We start from the raw sequence: 26,546 nt of genomic DNA on the forward strand, positions 1-26,546 counted from the left end.
TTTCTTTTAAAGTGAAGGGTAAGTTATTGCATCTGGCTAAATGAAAAAGAAGGTACAATGTCTAGCGGGCCTCTTTGGATTTTGGAGGCAACATATTTCTCATTTTGGCATGCTACTCCAGCCTATTTATCAAGTGACTCGAAATGCTGCTAGTTTTGAATGGGGCTCAGAACAAGAGAAGGCTTTCCAACAGGTTCAGGCTGCTGTGCAAGCCGCTCTGTCACTTGGGCCATATGATCCAGCTCATCCAATGGTGCTTGAAGTGTCAGTGGCAAATAGAGATTCTGTCTGGAGTCTTTGGCAGGCCCCTATTGGTGAACCACTGCACAGACCCTTAGGATTTGGAGCAAAGCCCTGCCATCCTCTGCAGATAACTACTCTCCTTTTGAGAAACAGTTTTTGGCTTGTTGCTGGGCCTTAGTAGAAATTGAACGCTTAACCATGGGACACCAAGTCACCATATGGGCTGAGCTGCCCATCATGAACTGGATGTTCTATGACCCACAGATTCATAAAGTTGGATGTGCACAGCACCACTCCATCATTAAATGGAAGGAGCATATACAAGATCACGCCCAATCAGGACTTGAAAGTGTACGTTGCATGAGGAAATAGGCCAAATGCCCATGGGTTCAATTCCTGTCACGTTACCTTCCATCTCCCAGTCTGCACCTATGGCCTCATGGGGATTTCCTTATGATCAGTTGACTGAAAAGGAGAAACTTGTGCCTGGTTTACAGATGCTCCTGTACAATATGCAGGCACCACTCAAAAGTGAACAGTGGTAGCACTACAGCCCCTTTCTGGGACCTTCCTGAAGGACAGTGGTGAAGGGAAATCCTTCCAATGGGAAATTCTTCCATCTTTGAGCAGTGCGCCTGGTTGTTCACTTTGCTTGGAAGGAGAAATGGCCAGATGTGAGATTCTATACTGATTCGTGGGCTGTGGCCAATGGTTTGGCTGGATGGTCAGGGACTTGGAAGGAACATGATTGGAAAACTGGAGACCAGGATTTATGGGGAAGAGGGATGTGGCTAGTCCTCTCTGAAAGGGCCAAAGAAATGAAGATATTTGTGTCGCATGTGAATTCTCACTAAAGGGTGGCCTCAGCTGAAGATTATGTTAACAATGAATTGGATAGGATGATATGTGCTGTGGAAACCAGTCATCCTCTTTCCCCAGCTACTCCTGTCATTGTTCAATGGGCTCATGAACAAAGTGGCCATGGTGGCAGGGATGGAGATTATCCATGGAACCAACAACATGGACTTCCACTCACCAAGGCTGACTTGACTACAGCCACTGCTGAGCACCCAACCTGCCAGCAGCAGAGACCGACACCGAGTCCCCAGTATGGCACCATCCCTTGATATGATCAGTCCACAACCTGGTGGCAAGTTGATTACATTGGACCACTTTCATCATGGAAACGGCAGCGTTTTGTTCTTACTGGAAGAGGCACTTACTCTGGATAAGGATTTGCCTTCCCAGTATGCAATGTTTCTACCAAAACTACCATCTGTGAACTTGCAGAATGCCTCATCCACCATCATGATATCTCACACAGCGTTACCTCTGATCAAGGGACTCACTTCACAGCAAATGAAGTGCAGCAGTGGGCCCATGCTCACGGAATTCACTAATCTTACCATGTTCACCAACATTCTGAAGCAGCTGGTTTGACAGAATGATGGAATGACCTCCTGAAGTCACAAGTACTGTGCTAGGTAGGTGGTGATACCTTGCAGGTTTGGGGCAGTGGTCTCCAAGAGGCTCTATACTCTCTAAACCAGCATCCAATATATGCTGTTGTTTCTCCCATAACCAGGATTCATGGGCCCAGGAATCAAGGGGTGGAAATGGAAGTGGCATCATCCACTATTACCCCTAGTGATCCACTCACAAGATTTTTGCTTCCTGTCCCTACAACCTTATGCTTTGCAGGTCTAGAGGTCTTAGTTCCAAAGGGAGGAATGCTCCCACCTGGAGACGCATCACTGATTCCACTGAACTGGAAGCTAAGAACGCCACCTGGCCACTTCTGGCTCCTTATGCCTCTGGATCAACAGGCAAAGAAGGGAGTTACAATACTGGCTGGTGTGATTGATCCTGATTACCAAGGGGAAATCGGATTGATATTACATAATGGAAGTAAAGAAGAATACGTCTGGAATACAGGAGATCTCTTAGGGTGTCCCTTAGTACTACCATGCCCTGTGATTAAAGTCAATAGAAAATTACAGCAACCTAATTCCAACATGACTCCTAATGGCCCAGGGCCTTCGGGAATGAAGTTTTGGGTCATCCCACCAGGCAAAAAAACCATGACCTGCTGAGGTCTTTGATGAGGGCAAAGGGAATGTGGAATGGGTGCTGGTAGAAGTTAGTTCTAAATACCAGTTATGGCCACATGACCAGTTGTAGAAATGAGGACTGTAATTGTTACGAGTATTTCTGCTTTGTATGTGTGATTCAAGTATTTTTGTTTGCTTCAATTATAAAATATAAGATGTAAACACGGCTAGTGTGCTTTCGGCTAGATGTGTGTTAGTTGTATCATGTTAGATGTAAAGGTGACTTTGTAATTGTCTTTATTCAGAGATTTTGTATGGTTTGGGGAGATGTGTACAGGTGCCGAGTTAACAAGGTGTGGACTGTGATGGTTAAGATTGTGTGTGTCAACTTGGGCTGGGCCATGATTATCAGTGTTTTGGCAGTTGTATAGTGTTGTGATCACCTCCCTGTTGAAATTTGATATGTAATCACCCCCATGATGGAATCTGCTGAGTGGTATCAGTGGCGGCAGGGCGCGTTGCAGTTCACCGCCCCCTGAGCCTTCATCGCTCCTACCTCTGCCACCTACTTCCTCCCTGCTTGCTTCGCCAAGGTTTTTGGCTGGTTCTGGACCCTGCGGTTACCTCACTTTCATCTGACCTCTGGTTCTTGGGATTTAAGCTAGCAACTTACCTGCCAATCTTGGGATTCATCAGCCTTCACAGCCTGTGAGCAAGAACCCTGCTCTTTGACCTACCGATCTTGGGTTCACTAAATAAAAGCTGTCACATGAATAGACATATGCACACCCATGTTCACTGCAGCACTATTCACAATAGCAAAAAGGTAGAAACAACCTAAATGCCCATCATTAGATGAGTAATTAAAAAAATTATGTTACATACTCACAATGGAATATTGTCAGCGATAAATAACAACGATGAATCCGTGAAACACCTCACAAGATGGATGAATCTGGAAAGCATTATGCTGAGTGAAATAGGTCAGTCACAAAAGGACAAATATTATATGAGACCATTATTATAAGAACTCAAGAAAAGGTTTAAACACAGAAAAAAAGGATTCTTTGATGGCTATGAGGGTGGGGAGGAAAGGATAGGGGAAATTGCTACCTAGATAGTAGATAAGGATCAACTTTGGTAGGGGGAAGGACAACACACAACCCAGGGGAAGTCAGCACAACTGGACCAAAGCAAAAGCAAAGAAGTTTCCTAGATACATCCAAACACTTTGAGGGACAGAGTAGCTGGGACTGGGGCCAGGGGATCATAGTTTCAGGTCAATTGCCATAACATAGTTTATAAAGAAAATGTTCAACATCCCACTTTGGTGAGTAGCATCTCGGTTCTTAAAAACTTGTGAGCAGCCACCTAAGATACATCTATTGGTCCCATCCCACCTATAGAAAAAGAGAATGAAGAAAACAAAAGAGAGAAGGAAAATATTAGCCCAAAGGGCTAAAGGACCAAAGGAACCAGAGGCTTCACCAGCCTGAGACCTAAAGAACTAGATGGTGCCTGGCTACAATCAAAGACCACCCTGAAAGGAAACACAACAGAGGGTCCTTGGACAGAGCAGGAGAAAAATGCAGAACAGAATTCAAATTCACATAAATAGGCCAGACTTAACCGTCTGACAGAGAGTGGAGGAACCCAGAAACTAGGGCCCCCGGATGCTCTGTTACCCCAGAACTGAAATATTTTCCCAAAGCCCACTCTTCAGACAAAGAATAGGCAGGGCAATAAAACAAAAAATAATACATGTGAGGAACATGTTTCTTAGTTCAATCAGATATACGAGACCAAAAGGGCAGCTCCTGTCAAAAAGCAAGAAGGCTGGAAGGGACAGGAACTGGACAAATGGACACAGGGAACCCAGGATGGAAAGACGGGGGGTGCTATCACATTGTGGAGACAGCAACCAATGTCAAAAACGATATGTGTATAAAATTTTTAATGAGAAATTAACTTGAACAGTAAACTTTCACCTAATGCACAATAAAAATAATAATAATAAAAAGATTTCACCAAAAGAGTAAAAGACAGCCTACAGACTAGGAAAAAGTTTTTGGCTATGACAAATCCCACAAAGGTCCATCTCTAAAATCTATTGTAAAATCCAACAGCTCTACAACAAAAAGACAAATAATTCAATTTAAAAAATGGGCAAAAGATACGAACACACAGTTCACCAAAGAAGACATTCAGGCAGCTAACAGACACATGAAGAAATGCTCATGATCACTAGCCATTAGAGAAATGCAAATCAAAACTACAATGATACCATCTCACCCTGACATTACTGGCATGAATCAAAAAACAGAAAATAACAAATGTTGGAGAAGATGCAGGGAGCTTGGAACTCTTATGCATTCCTGGTGGGAAAGTAATATAGTACAACCATTTTGGAAAACAATATGGCGCTTCCTTGAAAAGCTAGAAATAGAAATGCCATACAATCCAGCACTCTCACTCCTAGGAATATATCCTAGAGAAAAAAGAGCTGTCATACAAATAGACAGATGTACATCCATGTTCATTGTAGCATTATTCCTAATGGCTAAGAGATGGAAACAACCTAAGTACCCATCAAGAGATGAATGGATAAACAAACTATGGTACATACACAGTGGGAATACTACCCAACGATAAAGAACAGTGATGAACCTGCAAAACATCTCACAACATGGATGAATCTGGAGGGCATTATGCTCAGTGAAATAAGTCAGCCACAAAAGGACAAATATTCTGTAAGACCACTACTATAAAAAACTCATGAAAAGGTTTACAAACACGAAGAAACAATCTCTGATGGTTACTAGGGAGGGGAGGAGTCGGTTTGGAAAAACACTAACTAGGCAATAGATTAGTGGTAACTTCAGTGAATGGTAAGACAGTACACAATACTTGGGGTGTCACCTCTATTTGATCAGGGCAAGGTCATGGAAGCTTCATAGACACAGCCAAACTACCTGAGGGACCAAATTACTGGGCTGAGGGCTGGGGACTATGATCTCAGGGGATATCTAACTCAATTAGCACAACGTAGTTTATAAAGAAAATATTCTACATTCTACTTTGATGAGTAGCGTCTGAGGTCTTCAAAGCTTGTGAGCTTCCATCTAAGATATTCCACTTGCCCCACCCCATCTGGAGCAAGGGAGAATGAAGAAAACCAAAGACACAAGGGAAAGGTAAGTCCAAAGGAGTAATGGAACACAACTACCACAGCCTCCACCAGACTGAGTCCAGCACAACTAGATAGTGCCCAGCTATCACCACCAGCTGCTCTGACAGGGATCACAATAGAGGGTCCTGGGAGAGATCTGGAGAAAAATGTAGAACAGAATTCTAACTCACAAAAAAAGACCAGGCGTACTGATCTGACAGAGACTGGAGAAACCATGAGACTATGGTCCCCAGACACCCTTTTAACTTAGTACTGAATTTATTCCCGAGGTTCACCCTTCAGCCAAAGATTAGACAGGCCCATAAAAAAAAAAAAAAAAAATGAGACTAAATGGGCACACCAGTCCAGGGGCAAGGATGAGAAGGCAGAAGGAGACAGGGAAGCTGGTAATGGGAAACCCAAGGTGGAGAAGGGAAGAGTGTTGACATGTTGTGAGGTTGGCAACCAATGTCATCAAATAATATGTGTATTTGTTGTCTCATGAGAAACTAATTTGCTCTGTAAACCTTCATCTAAAGTACAATAACAAAAATGAGAATGAAAACACAACAGAAAAAAAAACTTTTAGGATGTAGCAAAAGAAGTGGTCAGACAAAAATTTATAGAAATGAATGTATACATCAATAAAAAAGAAAGGGCCAAAATCAATAGTTTAACCCTACAACTCAAACAAATAAAAAAGAAGCAGCAAAAGGAGTCAGTCCCCATTCACCAGAAGAAAGAAAATAATAAAGATCAGAGCAGAAAAGAACAAAATAAGAAACAAAACAAAAAATAGAAAGAATTAACAAGACTAGAAGTTGGTTCTTTGAGAGGATCAATAAAACTGAAAAACCACTGGCCAAAATTGAAAAAGAAAAAAAATCAGAAGATGGAAATAACCAAAATAAGAAATAAGATGGGTGATATTACAACAGAACCAACTGAGATAAAAAGGATCATGAGAATATTATGAAAAATTGTATTCCAACAAATTTGAAAACCCAGAAGTTGTGGACAAACTTCTAGAAACACATCACCTTCCTAAACTAACTCGTATACAGGTAGAAAATTTGAACAGGCTAATAACAAAAGAAGAAATTGTAGACATCATTTAAAAAAAACAAAAACAAAAAACACTACAAACAAAAAACAAGTCCCAGACAAGTCAGCTTCACTGGAAAATTCTACTAAACGTTCAGAGAAGAGTTGACACCAATTCTACTCAAACTATTCCAGGACATAGAAAAGGAAGGAATAGTCCCTAATTCATGCTATGAAGCAAGCAATATCCTGATACCAAAGCCAGGTGAAGACATTACTAAAAAAGAAAATTACAGACCAATAGCCCTTATGAATATAGATGCAAAAACTCTCAACAAAATTATAACCAACCAACACTATATAATGATTCAAGGGACAATTCATCATGAAGACTTAACAATAATAAACATCTATGCACCCAATGACAGGGCTCCAAAATACATAAAACAAACACTAACAGCAAAGAAAAGAGAAATTGACAGTTCCACAATAATAGTGGAAGACTTCAACACACCACTCTCAGTAAAGGACAGAACATCTAGAAAGAAACTCAACACAGATACAGAAGAGCTAAAGAGCACAATCAGCCAACTTGACCTCACAGACATATAGAACACTCCACCCAACAACTGCAAAGTACACATTCTTTTCCAATGCACATGGAACATTCTCCAGAATAGACCACATCTTAGGCCACAGAGCAACCCTCAACAAAATCCAAAACAAACTATCTTCTCTGACTGCAATGCCATCAAAGTAAAATTAACAAGAAGACTAAGAGAAAAAAAAAAACCAATTACATGGAAAGTGATAACACCATGCTTCAAAACCACTGGGCAATAGAAGAAATCAGAGATGGAATAAAAAAATCCTAGAATCAAACAAGAATGAAAACACATCATACCTAAACATTTGGGACACAGCAAAGGCAGTCCTCAGAGGTCAATTTATAGAAATAGATGCACACATCAAAAAAGAAGAACCAAATCAAAGTTAGCTACACAACTTGAACAAATAGAAAACAGCAAAAAAAAAAAAAAAAAGCCCAGAGCCACCAGAAGAAAGGAACTATTAAAGATCGGAGCAGAAATAAATGAAATAGAAAATAGGAAAAGAATAGAAAGAATCAACAAAACCAAAAGCTGGTTCTTTGAAAAGATTAACAAAATCGACAAACCACTGGTCAAACTGACAAAAGAAAAACAGGAAAGGGGGCAAATAACCCAAATAAGAAATGAAGTGGGGACATTACGACAGACCCAACTGAAATAGAAAGGATCATAACAGAATATTATGAAAAACTATACTCCAACAAATTTGAAAACCTAGAGGAAATGTACAAATTTGTAGAAACACACTACCTACCCAAACTAACACAAAATGATGTAGAAAGACCTATAACAAGAGAAGAGATTGAAAAGGTAATTAAAAAAAAAAAAAACTCCCAACAAAAAAAATGCCCTGGCCCAGATGGATTTACTGGAGAATTCTACCAAACATTCAGAGAAGAGCTTACATCAGTACTATTCATACTATTTCAGAACGTAGAAAATGAAGTGATACTTCCAAATTCATTCTATGAAGCCAGCATAACTCTGATACCAAAACCAGGTAAAGACAACACACACACACAAAAATTACAGACCAATATCTCTCATGAACATATACTCAAGAATTCCCAGCAAAATTCTAGCCAATAGAAATCAGCATCACATCAAAAAAATAAGACACCACGACCAAGTACGATTCACACGAGGTGTGCAAGGATGGCTCAACATTAGAAAATCAATCAACGTAATCCACCACATAAACAAAAAGAATCACACGATCATCTCAATCAATGCAGAAAAGGGGTTCAACAAAGTCCAACACACATTCCTGATAAAAACTCTCAATAAAATATGTATAGAAGGAAAACTTTGCAACATAATAAAGGACATATATGCAAAACCAACGGCCAACGTCATATGGAGAGAGGCTGAAAACATTTCCCTTCAGAACAGGACAAGACAAGGATGCCCTTTATCACCACTCCTATTTAACACTGTATTGGAAGTCCTAGCTAGAGCAATAAGGCAAGAAACAGAAATAAAGAGCATCCAAATTGGTAATGAAGAAATTAAACTCTCCCTATTTGTGGATCATATGATACTACATAGAAAACCCAAAAGACTCCACGAGAAAACTACTGGAACTAATAGAAAGATTCAGCAGAGCAGCAGGATACAAGTTAACCATACAAACCAGTTGGATACGTATACCTCAATAAAGAGAACAATGGAAAGGAAATCAGGAAAACAATACCATTTGTAATAAAAAATAAAATATTTGGGAAAAAAAAATCTAACCGGGATGTAAAAGACCTATACAAAGAAAACTATAAAATACTACTGCAAGAAAACAAGAGATCTACATAAACGGAAAAACATACCATGCTCATGGATAGGTAGACTCAACATTGTGAAAATGACAATTCTTCCCAAAGCGATTTACAAATACATCGCAATACCGATCCAAATATCAACAACATTCTTTAAAGAGATGGAAAAATTATCATCAACTTTATATGGAAAGGGAAGATGCCCCGGATAAGTAAATCACTATTAAAAAAGATGAATAAAGTAGGAGGACTCACACTACCTGATCTCAGAGCCTACTATACAGCTACAGTAGTCAAAACAGCCTGGTACTAGTACAATGACAGATACATTGACCAATGAAACAGAATTGAGAACTCAGGTGTAAATCCATCCACCTACAGTCACCTGATGTTTGACAAGGGTCCAAAGTCCATCAAATGGGGAAAAGACAGTCTTTTTAACAAATGGTGCTGGCAAAGCTGAATGTCAATCTGCCAAAAAAAAAAAAAGGGATCCATACCTCACACCGTATACAAAACCTAACTGAAAATGGATTAAAGACCTAAATATAAAGCCAAAAACTATGAAGTTCATAGAGGAAAAAATAGGATGTTGATCCTAAATGCCATTAACAAGATACGAACCACAACCAACAACACACAAGCTCCAGAAGATACGCTAGATAACTGGGATCATCTAAAAATTAAACACTTATGTTCATCAAAAGACTTCACCAAAAGAGTAAAAGAGAACCTACAGACTGGGAGATAATGTTTGGCTCTTACAAATCAGACAAAGGTCTAATCTCTAAAATCTACAAGAAAATCCAACACCTCTACAACAAAAAGCCAAAGAAGCCAATTAAAAAAATAGGCAAAAGAAATGAACAGACACTTCACCAAAGAAGGTATTCAAGTGGCCAACAGATGCATGAGGAAATGCTCATGATCTCTAGCCATTAGAGATATGCAAATCAAAACCACAATGAGATACCATCTCACCCCAGCATTACAGGCACGAATTAATAGAACAGGAAATAACAAACGTTAGAGAGGCTGCGGGGAGATCAGAACTCTTGTGCACTGCTGGTGGGAATACAAAGTGATGCAACCATTTTGGAAAACAATATGGCACTTCCTTAGAAATCTAGAAACAGAAATGCCATATGATCCAGGAATCCCACTCCTAGGAATATATCCTAGAGAAATAAGAGTCATCACATGAATAGACATATGCACAACCATGTTCACTGCAGCATTGTTCACAATAGCAAAAGCATGGAAACAACCTAGATGCCCATCAACAGATGAATGGATAAACAAACTGTGGTACATACACACAATGGAGTATTAGGCAATGATAAAGAAAAGCAATGAATCTGTGAAGTATCTCATAACATGGATGGATCTGAAGGGCATTGCGCTGAGTGAAATAAGTCAATCGCAAAAGGACAAATACTGTATGAGACCACAACTGTGAATGCTCATGAAAAGGTTTACATACAAAAGAAACAATCTTTGTTGGTTATGAGGGAAGGGAGGGGTAGGGATGGAAAAACACTTCATAGACTATTGTGGAAACTTTGGTGAAGGGTAATATAGTACACAATACTGGGAAAGCCAGCACAACCTGTATAAGGTAAGATCATGGTAGCTCCGTAGACACATCCAGACTCCCTGGGGGACCTAATTGCTGGGCTTAGAGCTGTGGGGACCATAACCTCGGGGAATATCTAGCTCAACTGGCATAACACAGTTTATAAAGAAAATGTTCTACGTTCTACTTTGGTGAGTAGCTTCTGGGGTCTTAAAAACCTGTGAGTAGCCATTTAGGATACTCCACTGGTCTCACCTCTTCGGGAGCAAGGAAGAATGAAGAAAACTAAAGATACAAGGGAAAGTTTAGTCGGAAGGGCTAATGGACCACATCTACCGTGGCCTCCACCAGACTGAGTCCAGTACAACAAGATGGTCCCTGGCTACCACCACTGACTGCTGACAGGGATCACAACAGAGGGTCCCAGACAGAGCTGAAGAAAAATGTAGAACATAATTCCAACTCAAGAAGAAAGACCAGATTTGCTGGCCTGACAGAGACTGGAGAAACCCTGAGACTATGGCCCCCAAACACACTGTCAGCTCAGTAATGAGGTCACTCCTGAGGTTAACCCTTCAGCCAATGATTAAACAGGCCCATGGAACAAAACAAGACTAAAGCGGTGCACCAACCCTGGGGCAGGGACTGGAAGGCAGGAGGGAATAGGAAAGCTAGTAATAGCAAACCCAGGGTTCAGAAGGGAGAGTGTTGACATGTTGTGGGGTTGTTAATCAATGTCATAGAACAACGCGTGTATGAACTGTTTCATGAGAAACTTGTTCTGTAAACCTTGACCTAAGAACAATGTGTGTATGAACTGATGAGAAACTAGTTTGTTCTGTAAACCTTCACCTAAAGTACAATAAAAAGAAAAATAAATTCTAGCCAACTGAATTCATCAGCATATCAAAAACATAATACATCGTGATCAAGTGGGAATCATGCCAGGGATGCAAGAATGGTTCAGCATTAGAAAATCAATCAATGTAATTCATCACATTAAAAAAAAACAAAGGAAAAGAATCCTGTGATCATCTCAATTGACACAGGAAAGGCTTTTGATAAAATCCAACACCCTTTCATGATAAAAGCTCTCAACAAAATAGGAATAGAAGGGAAATTCCTCCACATAATTAAGGGCACATATGAAAAACCAACAGCCAGCATTATTCTCAATGGAGAAAGATTGAGAACTTCCCCTTGAGAATGGGAAAGTGACAAGGATTCCCTTTATCACCACTCTACGGAAAGGAAAAAAAAAAAAAAGGAGGCCCCAAATAGCTAAAGCAATATTAAGAAGAATAAAGTAGGAGTCTTTACACTTCCAGCTCTTAAAACTTACTACACAGCCACGGTAATCAGAACAGCCTGGTACTGGTTCAATGATAGACACATAGACCAATGGAATACAATTTAGAACTCAGAAATAAATCCATCTATCTGCACGCAGCTGATCTTCGGCAAAGGGTCAAAGTTCATTCAATGAGGAAGAAACAATCTCTTTAACAAATAGTGCTGGCAAAACTGGATATCCATATGTAGAAAAATGAGTCAGGATCCATACCTCACACCATGCACAAAAACTAACTCAAAATGGATAAAAGATCTAAATGTTAAAGCTAAAACTGTAAAGTTCCTGGAAGATAACATAGGGTCAAAACTAGGTGTGATGGTTAAGATTAAATGTCGACTTGGCTGGGTCATGGTTCTTAGTGTTTATATGTGATCACCCCCATTATGGGATCTGCTGTGAGTAGTCAATCAGTTGAAAGGGGGCTTCCTTGGGCTTGTTGCCTGCATCTGAACATAAGTGTTCATTCTGGCTATCACCTGCTCTGGATCCTGCAGCTGCCTCCTGTTCTTCTGACCTCCGGTTCTTGGGACTTGAGCTAGCAGCTTACTTGCTCATCTTGGGATTCATCAATCTTCACAGCCCGTGAACAAGAGCCCTGCTCTCCAACCTGTCGATCTTGGGTTTGCTGGCCCCTGCAGCTACGTGAATCAGGAGAAGCCTCTATCCTGATCCACGGGCTTGGGACATTCCAGCCTCTACAATGGTGAGAGCCATTTCCTTGATATAAATCTCTCTCTCCACACACACACACACACACACACACACATACATATTTATATGCTTTACTGGTTTTGCTTCTTCAGCGAACCCAGGCTAAGACACTAGAGGACCTAATTTTGGGCATAAATAGCCCATCAAACAAAACTAAAAGTTCATGAGGGACAGAAGATAAATTAGATAACTGGGACCACATAAATATTAAATATTTATGCTCATCAAAAGACTTTACTAAGAGAGTAAAGAGAGAGCATATTGACTGAGAAAAAAATCTCTGGCAACAACATATCTGATAAGGGTCTAATCTCTAAAATGTATAGAAAACGTCAACAACTCAACAACAAAAAAGACAAACAATCCATTCAAAAAATGGGCAAAGAACATGAAGAGATACCTCACCAAAGAGGACGTTTAGGCAGCCAACATGAAAAGATGTTCATGATCATTAGCCATTAGAGGGATGCCAATCAAAACTACAATGAGATACCATCTCACCCCTGCAAAAATGGCAGTGATCAAAAAAACAGAAAACAACAAATGCTGATGAGGTTGTGGGGGATTGGAACTCTTATACACTGCTGGTGGTATTTTAAAATGGTAAAAGCACTATGGAAAACAGCATGGTGCTTCCTCAAAAAGCTAGAAATAGAAATACCTTATAATTAACAATCCCACTCCTAAGTATATATCCTAGAGATATAAAAGCAGTGACATGCATAGATATATGCACATCCATGTTCGTCGCGGCGTTATTCACAATAGCAAAAAGATGGAAACAACCTAAGCGCCCATCAACAGAGAAACGGATAAACATATTGTGGTACATACATACAATGGAATACTGCACAACTATGAAGAATCAAGAGGCGTCTGCAAACCTTTTATAATTTGGATGAATCTGGAGGACATTATGCTGAGTGAAATAAGTTGGTCACAAAAAGACAAATATTTTATGCTCCCACTATTATAAAAAGTCAAGAATAGATATAAACACAGAAAGCAAAGTTGATGCTGCTCACCAGGACTGGAGGGAGAGGGAAGGGGAATCACTTTCTACATAGTAGACACTTGTTACTTTTGGTGATGGGAAAGACAGTCCCAAATATGGGTGAAGTCTTGACCAAGGTAAATAAAGACACTAAGAAGTACATTTAGAGAAAAAGGGCCAATTTTAGTAAAAACTGTAACATATACAATTTTGCAACAAACAGTAAAAATAACCAAACGATATGTGTGTGGTTACGTAGGTAGATACAGGTGCACATACGTATACAGGAGGGCAGATGCGAGTAAATGCATGCACTTGTATAGGTGTATCTGTGGGCATCTGCATATACACCTTTGTGTGTTGTTATGTATATCCACACTTATAACAAACCATATGGGAGACACCATTACAGAGGCTTCCTAGACATAACCAAACAACTCACAGAATTGGTTTATTGGATCAGAAGGCTTGGAATCATACTTTCGAGGGACAACGTAGTAAATTGGCATAACATAGTTCACAAAGATAATGTTCTACATCCTAGTTTGGTGAGCAGTATCTGGGGTCTTAAAAGCTTGCGAAAGCGATCTAAGATACAACTATTGGTCTCTACTCATATGGAGCAAAAGAGAATGAAGGAAATCAAAGGTTCCAAGAAGAAACTAGTCCATGGGTAATTATAAAGGCCACTTATATTGTATTTTTGGCCAATAAACTTGTTACGTCCCACATAATATAGAAGAAGATGCATTAAAAATAACTATAAATTTATGTTATTGGACATACAATGTATAAAAATATAACTTGTGGCAACAACATAAAGGGGGAGTGGAACTGTACAGGAATAGAATTTATGTATGGTATTGAAGTTAAATTTTTTTTCTTATACTGAAGTTAAATTGGTATCAATTAAAACTAGATTGTTATAAATTTAGGATATCAAGTGTAATCAGTGTGGTAACCGCGATGAAAATATCTTAAAAATTCACACAAAAGGAAACGAGAAGGGAATCAAAATGGTTTACTGTAAAAAATAACAACACAAAATATGGCAGTGTAGAGAGAAATGAGGACAAAGCAGGTATAAGACACACAGAAAACAAACAGCAAGACAGCGGAAGTCCTTCCTTATCAGTCATTACTATACATGCCAAAAAAACAAACTAAACCCACTGCTGTCCAGTCAATTCCGACTCACAGCGACCCTACAGGACAGAGTAAAGCTCCCCCATAGAGTTTCCAAGAAGAGGCTGTTGGATTCAAACTGCCAAACTTCTGGTCAGCAACCGAGCTCTTAGTTACTGTGACCACAGGGTTCCTCTGCAAATATACCCATTGCCAAAAAACCCATTGCCATGGAGTCGGTTCAATTCTGACTCATAGCGACCCTACAGGACAGAGTACAACTGCCCCATAAGGTTTCCAAGGAGCGGCTGGTGGATTTGAACCTCCAACCTTTTGGTTAGCAGCCATAGGTCTTAACTACTGCACCAGCAGAGCCCCCCTCCAAACACAGAGCTATATTAATCCACATCTCTAGGCAAGGGGATAATATTCAGCTATAAAAAGAAATGAAGTTCTGATACATGTTGTGACATAAATGAACCTTGAAAACACTGTGAAATGAAGTCTGACACAAAAATGTTGTATGATCTCACTTCTATGAAGTATTTAGAATGGGCAAACACATAGAAACAAAAGTATACTGGTGGTCACTAGGGGCTGGGGTGGGAGGAATGGGGGGTTATTGCTTAATGAATACTGAGTTTCTGTTTCAGGTGGTGAAAAAGTTCTAAAAGTGGATGGTGATGGGGATGGCACAGCATGGTTAATGTAATTAATGTCACTGAACTGGACTCTTAAAAAATGGTTAGAGTGCCAAGTTTTGTGTCATATATATTTTACCACAATAAAATTTTTTGAAAATAGAGCTGTTTTAAGGGAATAGTGGATGTTTTTAATGAATCCTCACAACAATCCAATGAAGGAGATGTGCAAATGGAACTCACCTTATGGTGGAGAAGCTGAAGTGGGCAGTGTTCAGGAACTTACATGGTCCACACAGCCAGGAGTGGAGGAGCTGGGATTCAAATTCAGAAGAGGGATTCTCTTGACAAAGTGGAACTAGAAAGGAAAATTTTTAGTTCTTTTATTCCAAATATATACCACGTTTTTAGCCTCAGCATCACGTGGATAAAGAGAATATGTGAATACTAAATAGCCAAGTCCAGACGTTATTCAAAGCAGTATCTTAGTAGGAAATTACAAGGAAAAATCATCTGTGAAATTATATGGATAGAAATAAAGATTGTTTTGTCTCACATGTAATCCTACAACAGATTTTGTTTTTTGTTTGTTCATGTATCACCTTTCTTTAAATTCTGAAAAACATTTAACCCTGTCTCCATAGGAATAAACGAAATAAACATATGGCTTTGAGCTGTAACAAAGAAAGAAGGTTATATTGAAGAGCCACCATAACCAAGACTGAGTCATTTCAAAAGAGCCTCATTTAAAACTACTGTGGAAGCTTTAGGAACATTGAATCGTTTGACCTATTTTTAATGCACCTCTCTATATACAATAGTTTTTATTTAATATGGGAGAAGAAGCAAGAATAAAAATGTCATAGAATATTTAGGGGCCTTAAGGCACATTGATTTCCCAGTAGTGCCTTCCTTTAATGATTGAATTCTCTACATCTTCCCTAATGACGCAAAATTGTGAGCCATTTAAATTCAAACAACTGTGCAGAACATAACTGACTTAGCATGCAAAGGGTTGCGAAAAGGAGCTTATATGGAGCAGGGAAGATACTAATCACCATAAGAAACAACAGAAGATAAATGACAGAATATCATTTACCACAAATGCTTCTAACTATGGGGACTATTTCGCTGATTTTTTTTTTGAATGAGACATTAAACAGAAAGGCCACAGAGGGGAAAATTTACTTGGGAGAAGAAAACATAAATAGCTACATGATATAAATAAAGACAATACCAAATAGTACAATTGGTGCCTGCAAACCACAGCTTCTATAAAACCCTAAACTATAGGGCAAAGAAGTCAAGTCTTTTACAAGAAGCCTTGAAACAGTGTTGGCCACTAGAACTTTCTGTAATGATGGAAATGTTCTCTATCTGCTCTGTCCCACATAATAGCCACTAGTCATATGTGGCTAACTGAGCACTTGAAATGTGGCTAGTGTGACTGAGGAACTAAATTTTTTATTGTATTTCATTTTAATTAACTTGGATTTAAATAACTACATGTACCTAGTGGCCATTGTAATTGACAGGATAGCCTTACAATGCTTCCAAAGAAATAAATGAACATTCAAAACTGACCTGATATTCAAACAAACTCCTGCTACTACATGGACCACAGCTGACATGACCCTGAGACCAGAAGAACTAGATGGTGCCCAGCTACCACTACCAACTTCTGTGACTGGGATCACAGTAGAGGGTCCCGGGCAGAGCAGGAGAAAAATGTAGACCAAAAATCAAACCCAGAAGAAAAACCAGACTTACTGGTCTTATAGAGACTGGAGGAACTGCAGAGACTGTGGCCCTAAGACACCTGCTAAAATGGAACTGAAGCCATTCGGAGAGACCACCTTTCAGCAACAGACAGGCTACAAAATAAATAATAACCCCTGTGAGGAACAAGCTCCTTAGAACAGTTAATTATAGGAGACCAAAAGGGTAACATGTGCCCAAAATGAAAGATAAGGTGGAAGGGGTAGGAAAATCTGACGAAAGGTAACAGGGACTCCAGGGCAGAAATGGGGAGAGTGCTGACACATTGACGGGACTGAAACCAATGTCTTAGAACATTCTGTGTACAAATCCTTGAATGGTAAACTATTTGCTTTGTAATCTTCATCTAAAGCACAATAAAATATTTTTTAAAAAAAGAAACTCCTGCTGACTGTCATTTCCCAAACTGATTCCTGAATATTTGCCAGAATTATGTCTGTATGGTTGAAAGAGTCGTATTTGTTGAAGACACCTGCTGTTCCTGGGGGAAAATCTTACAGCAATGTCTAATGAAATTTTGCCCCACAATAATGAAATGCAATGTGACATTCGGAAGTTCTCTCACTCCTCTCCTCGGCTTATGGGATTCCCAGGGCATGGCCTCACACTCAGTTGATATAGACCTTTATTTCATTCTTGGATTCTAAACTAAGAAAGTAACAAGGTCTCCTGATTGGTTACTTGAGAAGAAAATAAAATTGGCCTGACAGCCTGGCCTCCCTCTGGCAAGGTATTATTGCTCTTACTAACAGATTTCTTTGGTGTGGTCAGCGACTTCACATGCTGCAATGCTATCATCTAATTTTCTACCTCGCCACATAAATTTAGACCATGGTGGAAACCACGCTTGGAATCTATGCACTGAAATTCACTTCAAGCAACCATAGCATTAATGTTCTTTTACGAACAAACTCATAAATTTAGCCAGAGATGGAATGCAGATTTCATTTAATTGACTGGGTATAAGTGTCAGGAGCAGCACTGTCCTGAGATGGTATTTGAAAGTGCATTTAGGCTCAGTGGAAAATCATGCTGTAATTGTTTAATAAGGGACCCTGGTGGTAGAGTGGTTAAGTATTCAGTTGCTAACCGAAAGGTCTGTGGTTCAAACCCACCAGCCACTCTGTGGCAGGAAAATGTGGCAGTCTTCTTCCATAAAGATTACAGCCTAGGAAACACTATGGGACAGTTCTACTCTGTCCTAGAGGTTCATTATGAGTCAGAATTGACTTGACAGCAATGGGTTTTGTTTAATAATGTCTGCCATGGGCTCACAATGGGGATCCGTGGCTTCAGTGCTGTTATGGATTGAATTGTGTTCCCCAAAATATGTGTTAAATTCCTGGTTCTGTACCTATGAATGTGTTTCTGTTTGGAAATCAGGTTTTTCTTTTGTTACGTTACTGAGTCATACTGGAGTATTGAGTAGGTGGGTCCTAAACCTAATCACTTCTCAGTTATAAAAAGACCAGAACAGACACAGAGACATACACACACAGGGAAAGACAGAGGTCATGTGAGGATTATCCACAAGCCAAGAAACACCAAGGAACCAGGGAATCCCCGGGGCTACAAATAAGGAAGGAATCGATATGGCCAAGACCCTGATTTGGACTTTTAGCCTCCAGAACTGTGAGAAAAGAAATGTCTGTTCTTTAAAGCCACACACTTGTGGTATCTGTGCTACAGCAGCACTAGGAAACTCAGACAGGTGCTGTGTGTCTGTCATCCCTGTGCTAGACAACATGCGGGGACAAAGCCCAGAGGGAGAATGGGAAGTAGAGTATGAGCACAGAGATCACAGACATTAATTGCCACCAGGAACTATTGTTGGTGGCATCATGGAAGAGCTGGTATTTGAGCTGGACCTTGAAAGATGAGTGGATTGAAGGGCAAATAAGAAGGGCAAAGGCACTGCAGCAATAACAGACACACGAATACACAGCATGTCAGAGGAAGGGCAAAGTTTTTTCTAACAAAGGCGAAAGGAGGTGCACTGAAAGGTAATATTACAAAGGCAGCTTGAAGCCAAATTCAGAAAGGCATGGAATGCCATGTTATGGAGTTTGTTTTCTAACGACAGGTAGCCAGCAAAATATTTGAACAAAGTTGTAGCATGGTCAGATCTGCATTGTAGGAGGATAAGTTTGTCTTCTATGATTGGGTAGGTGAAGCAAGATGTGGAACATGACAAGTGATTTTATTAACTTATTTGTAATGTAAGTTTCTCAAAAGTCTAAAACTGAGTTGAGAGGGCTTATTGTGGCAGACACTATTGGTTGCTAATCCCAACAACCATCTGTTCTTCTTTATCAGTTTATAAAATCTTGATTTTATCCAGGCAGCAAAATGCACAGAGAAGGTGGGCCTTCCAGCTTGCCTCAGGGGTTGAATCATGATTTCCCTAAACCAAATTGAAAATCCATTGCCTTTTGCTAGTGTTGATTTAGGTGTGCCCTAGTTCTGAACAGAGAAATTTAAAGTGAAGTCTACTAGGAGGACTTTGGGTATTGTAAGTATTTTGATCCCTGATTAAACTATAGATGGCAAAGAGGCCTATTCCTTCTTACTGCCCTGAACACAGCTATGTGAGGATGTAATGTCTGAAGCAGTAACAGCCATCTTGCAACCATGAGACAAAAAACTATCACTGAAAAGAATAATACATAGGAGGATAGCAAAGGCAAAAGATAGTAAAAGTATATAAAAAAACAAAAAAAAAACAAACTCGTTGCCGTGGAGTCAATTCCAGCCCATAGCAACCCTATAGGACAGAGTAGAACTGCCCCACAGAGTTTCCAACAGGACCTGGTGGATTCAAACTGCCAATCTTTTGGTTAGCAGCCATAGCACTTAACCACTAGGCAACAAGAGTTTCTGCAAAAGTATATAGGTCCTTCATAATATCATTGAGTGTCTGCTGTTATATGGCATGATTAAATGTTAGTATTGTTTGAGACACTGTGCTATTCAAAAGTATTTTAAGTGATATGTTGTAATTCTATCTCTATATCTAGTGATATGTTGTATTTCTATCTCTATATCTAGATAGATAGATTTATTCCAGAGTCTACCCTAAGCCATCTTGCAGTAACTGGTATTGGACTTATCCTCCCACAGTAAATAGGTATTAAACTGGACAAAACATATGAGGCAACAGCTTTTAGTCATTTTCAACAGGTAATGCAGGACTGTAATCCTTGGGGGAAAGGAAACACATGAGCTTTTTGTCCCATATTCACCTTGACTCTCCACCTAGCAGCATTTTCCTGACCATGTTGCAGGAAGATGAAATATAAGCTGAGAGCAATGTATTGTTATGCTAAGGAGACAGAGGTGAGATTTTAGGGCTGAAGATGTAACTAAAATTTGCAGGGCAGGGTATCAGAAAGGAAAAAATTGGAGATGGAAGAGAAGGGAAAAAAGTTTGGGTGGGTGTCCTTGGGTTGCTGGTTGAGGACTAGGCTGTACAAGAAAGAAGTAATGTCAATATGACACAACTCTTTCAGAAAACAGAGGAGGAAAGCACACTTCCCAACACTGGCCAACTTTTGTACAGCCAGCAGAACCCTGGTACCAAAACCTCACAAGGTCATTCAAAGAAAAGAAAATAGCACAATAATATCCCTCAGGTAGATAGACGCAAAAATCTTTAACAAAATGTTATCAAGTCAAATCTCACAACATATAAAAAGGATAATATAGTATAACCAAATGAGATTTGTTTCTGAAATGCAAGACAGATTTAATATTTGAAAATTAGTCCATGTAAGTCACTATATTAAGAGAATAAAGGAGAAAAATCAGGATTACAAACACATTTGAGGCATTTGACAAAATTCGATGCGCATGCATGATAAAAATTTTGAAACCAGGAGCAGAAAAGAGCTTCCCAAATCTGATAAAAAGCAGCATCAAAAAACCTGCAACTAATGTTTTCCTTCCTGGTTAAATGCTGAACACTTTCATCCTACAATCCAGAGTAAAACAAGTCTGTTTGTTCTCACCACTTTCAAACATTGCCCTTGGGGTCTCAGCCATGCATTAAAGCAAGAAGAAGAAAAAAAAGGCATAATGCTTGGAAAGTAAAGCTGTCTTTATTTACAGTCAACAAGATTATATACATAAAAAATTGTAAAGAATCTATGAAACAACTGGTAGAACCAATAAGTGCACTTAACAAAGTCACGGGACACCAGGTCAATACACAAAATCAACTGTATTTCTATATTCTGGCAACAAACATTTGGAAAATAGAGTCTTAAAAATACCATTTATAGTAGTTATATATCTATATATACATACATGCAGATATAAAATAGGAATAAATTTAACAAAAGTCATGCGAGTCTTATACATAAAAAACTGCAAGATGTGGCTGAGAGATACCGATGGTTACTGTTATGTGTCAACTTGGCTAGGCCATGATTCTCCGTGATTTGGTAGAAACTGTGCAATCGCCTTCCATTTTGTGATCTGATGTGAGCAGCCAATGAGTTGAAGGAGGGAGTTTCCTTGGGGGTGTGGCCTGCCTCCAGTACATCAATGGATGTTGGGGCAAAGCCCTCTCTCTCTCATTGCCTGACCTCTGGTTCTTGGGATGGAAGCCTGCAGAAGTATTCAGCCTGCTGCCTGGTCTGCAGATTTTGGATTTATCAGCCCCCACAGCCCCACGAGCCAGCAGTGGTCTCCTAGCAGAGGCCACCAGCCTGCAGCCTGGTCTGCAGATTTAGGATTTATCAGCCCCCACAGCCCCGTGAGCCAGCAGTGGTCTCCCAGCAGAGGCCACCAGCCTGCAGCCTGATCTGCAGATTTGGGCTTTGTCAGCCCCTGCAGCCACAGGAGCCAGCAGAGGTCTTCAGCCTGTCGCCAGGCTCACAGATTTGGGACTTGCCAGCCTCCACAACTGCACGAGCCATTTCCGTGAAGTAAATCTCTGTCTCCATTTTTATACGTGCTTCACTGGATTTGCTCCTCTGAAGAACCTTGACTAACACAGAGATACTAAAGAAGACCTGAGTGAATTAAAAAAAGAAGAACAATGTTTGTGACTCACCCTACCTGATTTCAAGGCTTACCCTAAAGGTACAGTGATCAAGACAGTGTGGTATTGGTGAAGGAGAGGCAGATTAATGGAACAGGTTAGAGTGCAGACATAGAACCACACACTTATGGTCAACAGATTTTGGACAAAGATGCTAAAATAACTCAATAGGGGAAGGGAAAGTCTTTTTAAATAAATGTCGCTGTTACAACTGGATAAATATATGGAAAAATTAATAAGAGCTGAACCATAAATCTAATGTAAAAGCTGAAACTATAAAGCTTACAGGAGACAACATAGACCATCTTGTGATCCTGAAGTAGGCAAAAAATTCTTAGACACCACATAAAAAGCAAAAACCATACAAGAAAATATAAATAAATTAGATTTCATCAAAATTAAAATCTGCTCATCAAAAGACACCTTAAAAAATGACCAGGTAAGCCCCAGATTAGGAGAAAATACTTGCAATACATATACATGACAAAGGACTTGTACTCAGAATATACTAAAAACCACTACAAATGAATGATAAAAAGACAATCTAATTTTCTAAATAGGCAAGAGACTTGAACAGATACTCCAAATTGTTGTTGTTACGTGCTGTCAGATCACCAAATTTTTTGATCCATGGAGCCGCTGGTGAGTTTAAACTGGCAATCTTTCAGTTAGCAGCCAAGCCCTTAACCACTGCATCACCAGGGCTCCTTACTCACAAAATAAGTTAAATGAATAGTCTATGAGCATATCACTGATCAGCAGAAAAATATGTTAAAACCATAATAAGATAGAATTTCACAGCCACTAGAATAGCTAACATTATTAAGCGCAACAACATCTAATGTTGGCAAGGACGCAGATCAACTAGAACTCTCATATAAGGTTAAACATATATCTACTCTGTGACTTAGCAATTCTGTTACCACAGAGAATAACTTAATTACCTTATTGCCTGTGAAAAATGAAAATGTATGCCCACAAGACTTGTGCAAAAATATTTATAGCAGCGTTATTCATAAATGCCAAAACCTAGTAACTATACAAACTACCCATGAACATGAGAATTGTGGCATATTTATAGAATGGAATTCTACTCACAATAAAAAAGAATGAACTACTAATACATGCAGTAACATGTAGGAAACAAAAACTTTATGTTAAGCAAAAGAAGCTAGATAAAAAGAGTATATATGGTATGAGTTCATTTATATGAAGTTTACGAATGGGCAAAGTTAATCTACCACACGAAAAAACCAGAACAGTGTTTGCCTATGAGGATTCACTGGAAGGGGCACAAGCAAATTATCTGGAGTAATGGAAATGTCCTATATCTTACTAGGAGCAGGTTATGGATTGAACTGTGTCCCTTAAAACATGTGTTGGGATCCTAATCCCTATACATGCATGGTGCAGTGGTTAAGCTTTTGGCTGCTAACCAAAAGTTTAGTAGTTGGAACCTACCAGCAGCTCCACTGGAGAAAGATGAGGCCTTGGAAACCCTATACAGCAGTTCTGCTCTGTCCTATAAGGTCGTTATGAGTCAGAATCAACTCAATAGCAATGGTTATACATGTGTATGTAATTTCATCTGCGAATAGGGTTTTCTTTGTTATGTTAATGAGGCTATACCACTGTAGGGTGTGTCATGAGCCAATTACTTTTGAGATATAAAAGGAGATTAGGCACAGAAGCAAGGAAGCAGAAACAGGAGAAACAAAGATGCCTGAGGAGGTCTCCAAGGAACGCCAAGAAGAATGCTAGAGACGCTGACGTGAGGATTTTTCCTTACAGAAGACAGACAGAGCTTTCCCCTAGAGCTGGCACCCTGGATTAGGGCTTCTAACCTCCTAAACTGTGAGAAAATTACTTTCGGTTTGCTAAAGCCACCCACTTGTGGTATTTATGTTAAAGCAGCATTAGATAACTAAGACAGAGTGCCAATTACACAGTCGTATACATTTGTCAAAATTCATTGAATCGTACATTTAGAATCTGTGCATTTTGTTGTACTTAAATTTTACGTCAATAAAAAATATATAAAATGACAATTAGTAATTAAGTCCCTTTGCTAAATTTTCTCAATTCTCCATATTTTACCCTTCACAATATTCATCAAGCTTGAACAATTGTTTGTCTCCCCTACCCCTTCCTATTTGAATCTCCTTAGGGAAAGAGACCATGGCTTGTTCATCACAGTATTCCCAGGACCAAAAAGTATTCAAAATATAACAGATGCTTAATTATTATTTCTCTAATCAACAAGTAAATGAGATTAAAAAAACCTGGGAGATAATCTACCAAGAAACTTCATTAAAATGGTAACTAAATTTTATGCTTCCTGATAGCCAAGGCAAAAAGAGCAATATTATCTGTCCTATTATTAGGTTTGTTAGAAGGATATGTGATATTGGTACGTCAATGGTATTATGGCCAAGTACTCAGGGATACCTAAGTCATATCAACAGGCAACTACCCTTTGCCATGACGTCCCTGAATAAGATTAGGCACAATGCAGGCAAATGTGAAGCAATGTTGCACTTCCTTTTTAGCCGGGCATGTTCTTTACCTGGCCCCAACTATAACTCAGATAAGCTTATAAATTAGGCTGGATGACATGAAGTACACATTTTTCCTAAGCTAGTGAGGCCTAAGTAGCTTCAGACCAAAGCAGACCATGAGAGGAGCTTCATCCATTTCTAGAATTCCCCTTCATCTCTTACCCAAATCTACGGCACAGCTCTTATCCATGTCATTAGAGAAATCATTCACCCAACATGTAGCCAGAGAGAACCCAACATAAATAAATCTGCTACAAATAATCTCAAAAGCTGAAACTGAAGAAAATTAGAACAAGTCAACAGGAGTCAAAGTACAATCTTGAGTATATCTCACGTGAATTTAGAGACCATCTCAAGAATAGATTTGAAGCATTGAACACTAATGACCAAAGACCAGACGAGTTGTGGAATGACATCAAAGACATCATACAAGAAGAAAGCAAGAGGTTATTAAAAAGACCGGAAACAAAGAAAAGACCAAAATGGATGTCAGAAGAGACTCTGAATCTTGCTCTTGAATGTCGAGAAGCTAAAGCAAAAGGAAGAATTGATGAAGTAAAAGAACTGAACAGAAGAATTCAAAGGGCAGCTCAAGAGGACAAAGTAAAGTATTATAATGACATGTGTAAAGAGCTGGAGATAGAAAACCAAAAGGGAAGAACACACTTGGCATTTCTCAAGCTGAAAGAACTGAAGAAAAAATTCAAGCCTCGGGTTGCAACAGTGAAGGATTCTATGGGGAAAATATTAACGACACAGGAAGCATCAAAAGAAGATGGAAGGAATACACAGAATCATTATACCAAAAAGTATTGGTCAGTGTTCAACCATTTCTAGAGATAGCATATGATCAGGAGCCAATGGTACTGAAGGACTAAGTTCAAGCTGTACTGAAAGTATTTACAAAAAACAAGGCTCCAAGAATTGATGGAATACCAACTGACATGTTTCAACAAATGGAGGCAGCGCTGGAAGACAGCTACCTGGCCAACCAACTGGAAGAGATGCATATTTATGCCTATTCCCAAGAAAGGTAATCCAACCAAATACAGAAATTATTGAACAATATCATTAGTACCATACATAAGCAAAATTTTGCTGAAGAGCAATCAAAAACGGCTGCAGCAGTTTATCAACAGGGAACTGCTAGAAATTCAAGCCAGATTCAGAAGTGGATGTGGAACCAGGGTTAGCACTGCTGATGTCAGATGGGTCCTGGCTAAAAGTAGAGAATACCAGAAGGATGTTTATCTGTGTTTTAGTGACTATGCAAAGGCATTCATTCAATTCTGTGGATCATAACAAATTATGTATAACATTGTGAAGCATGGGAATTCCAAAAAAATTAATTGTGCTCATGAGGAAACTGTTCATAGATCAAGAGGCAGTTGTTTGGAGAGAACAAGGGAATACTGCGTGGTTTAGAGTCAGGAAAGGTGCACACCAGGGTGTTATCCATTCACCATACTTATTCAACCTGTATGCTCAGAAAATAACCTGAGAAGCTGGACTGTATGAAGAAGAACAGGGCATCAGGATTGGAGGAAGACTTATTAACAGTCTGCGATGTCCAGATGACACAACCTTTCTTGCTGAAAGTGAAGAGGACTTGAGGCAGTTACTGACAAAGATTAAAGACCACAGCCTTCAGTATGGATTACACCTCAATATAAAGAAAACAAAAATCCTCACAACTGGACCAATAAACAACATCATGATAAATGAAAAAAAGATTGAAGTTGTCAAGGATTTCATTTCACTTGGGCAGCAGTCGAGACATCAAAAAAGGCATTGCATTGGGCAAATCGGCTGCAAGAGGCCACTTTAAAGTGTTGGGAAGCAAAAACGTCACCTTGAAGACTAAGGTGTGCTTTACC

This window comes from Loxodonta africana, chromosome 26, assembly GCF_030014295.1.
Source record: "Loxodonta africana isolate mLoxAfr1 chromosome 26, mLoxAfr1.hap2, whole genome shotgun sequence".
Lineage (NCBI taxonomy): Eukaryota > Metazoa > Chordata > Mammalia > Proboscidea > Elephantidae > Loxodonta > Loxodonta africana.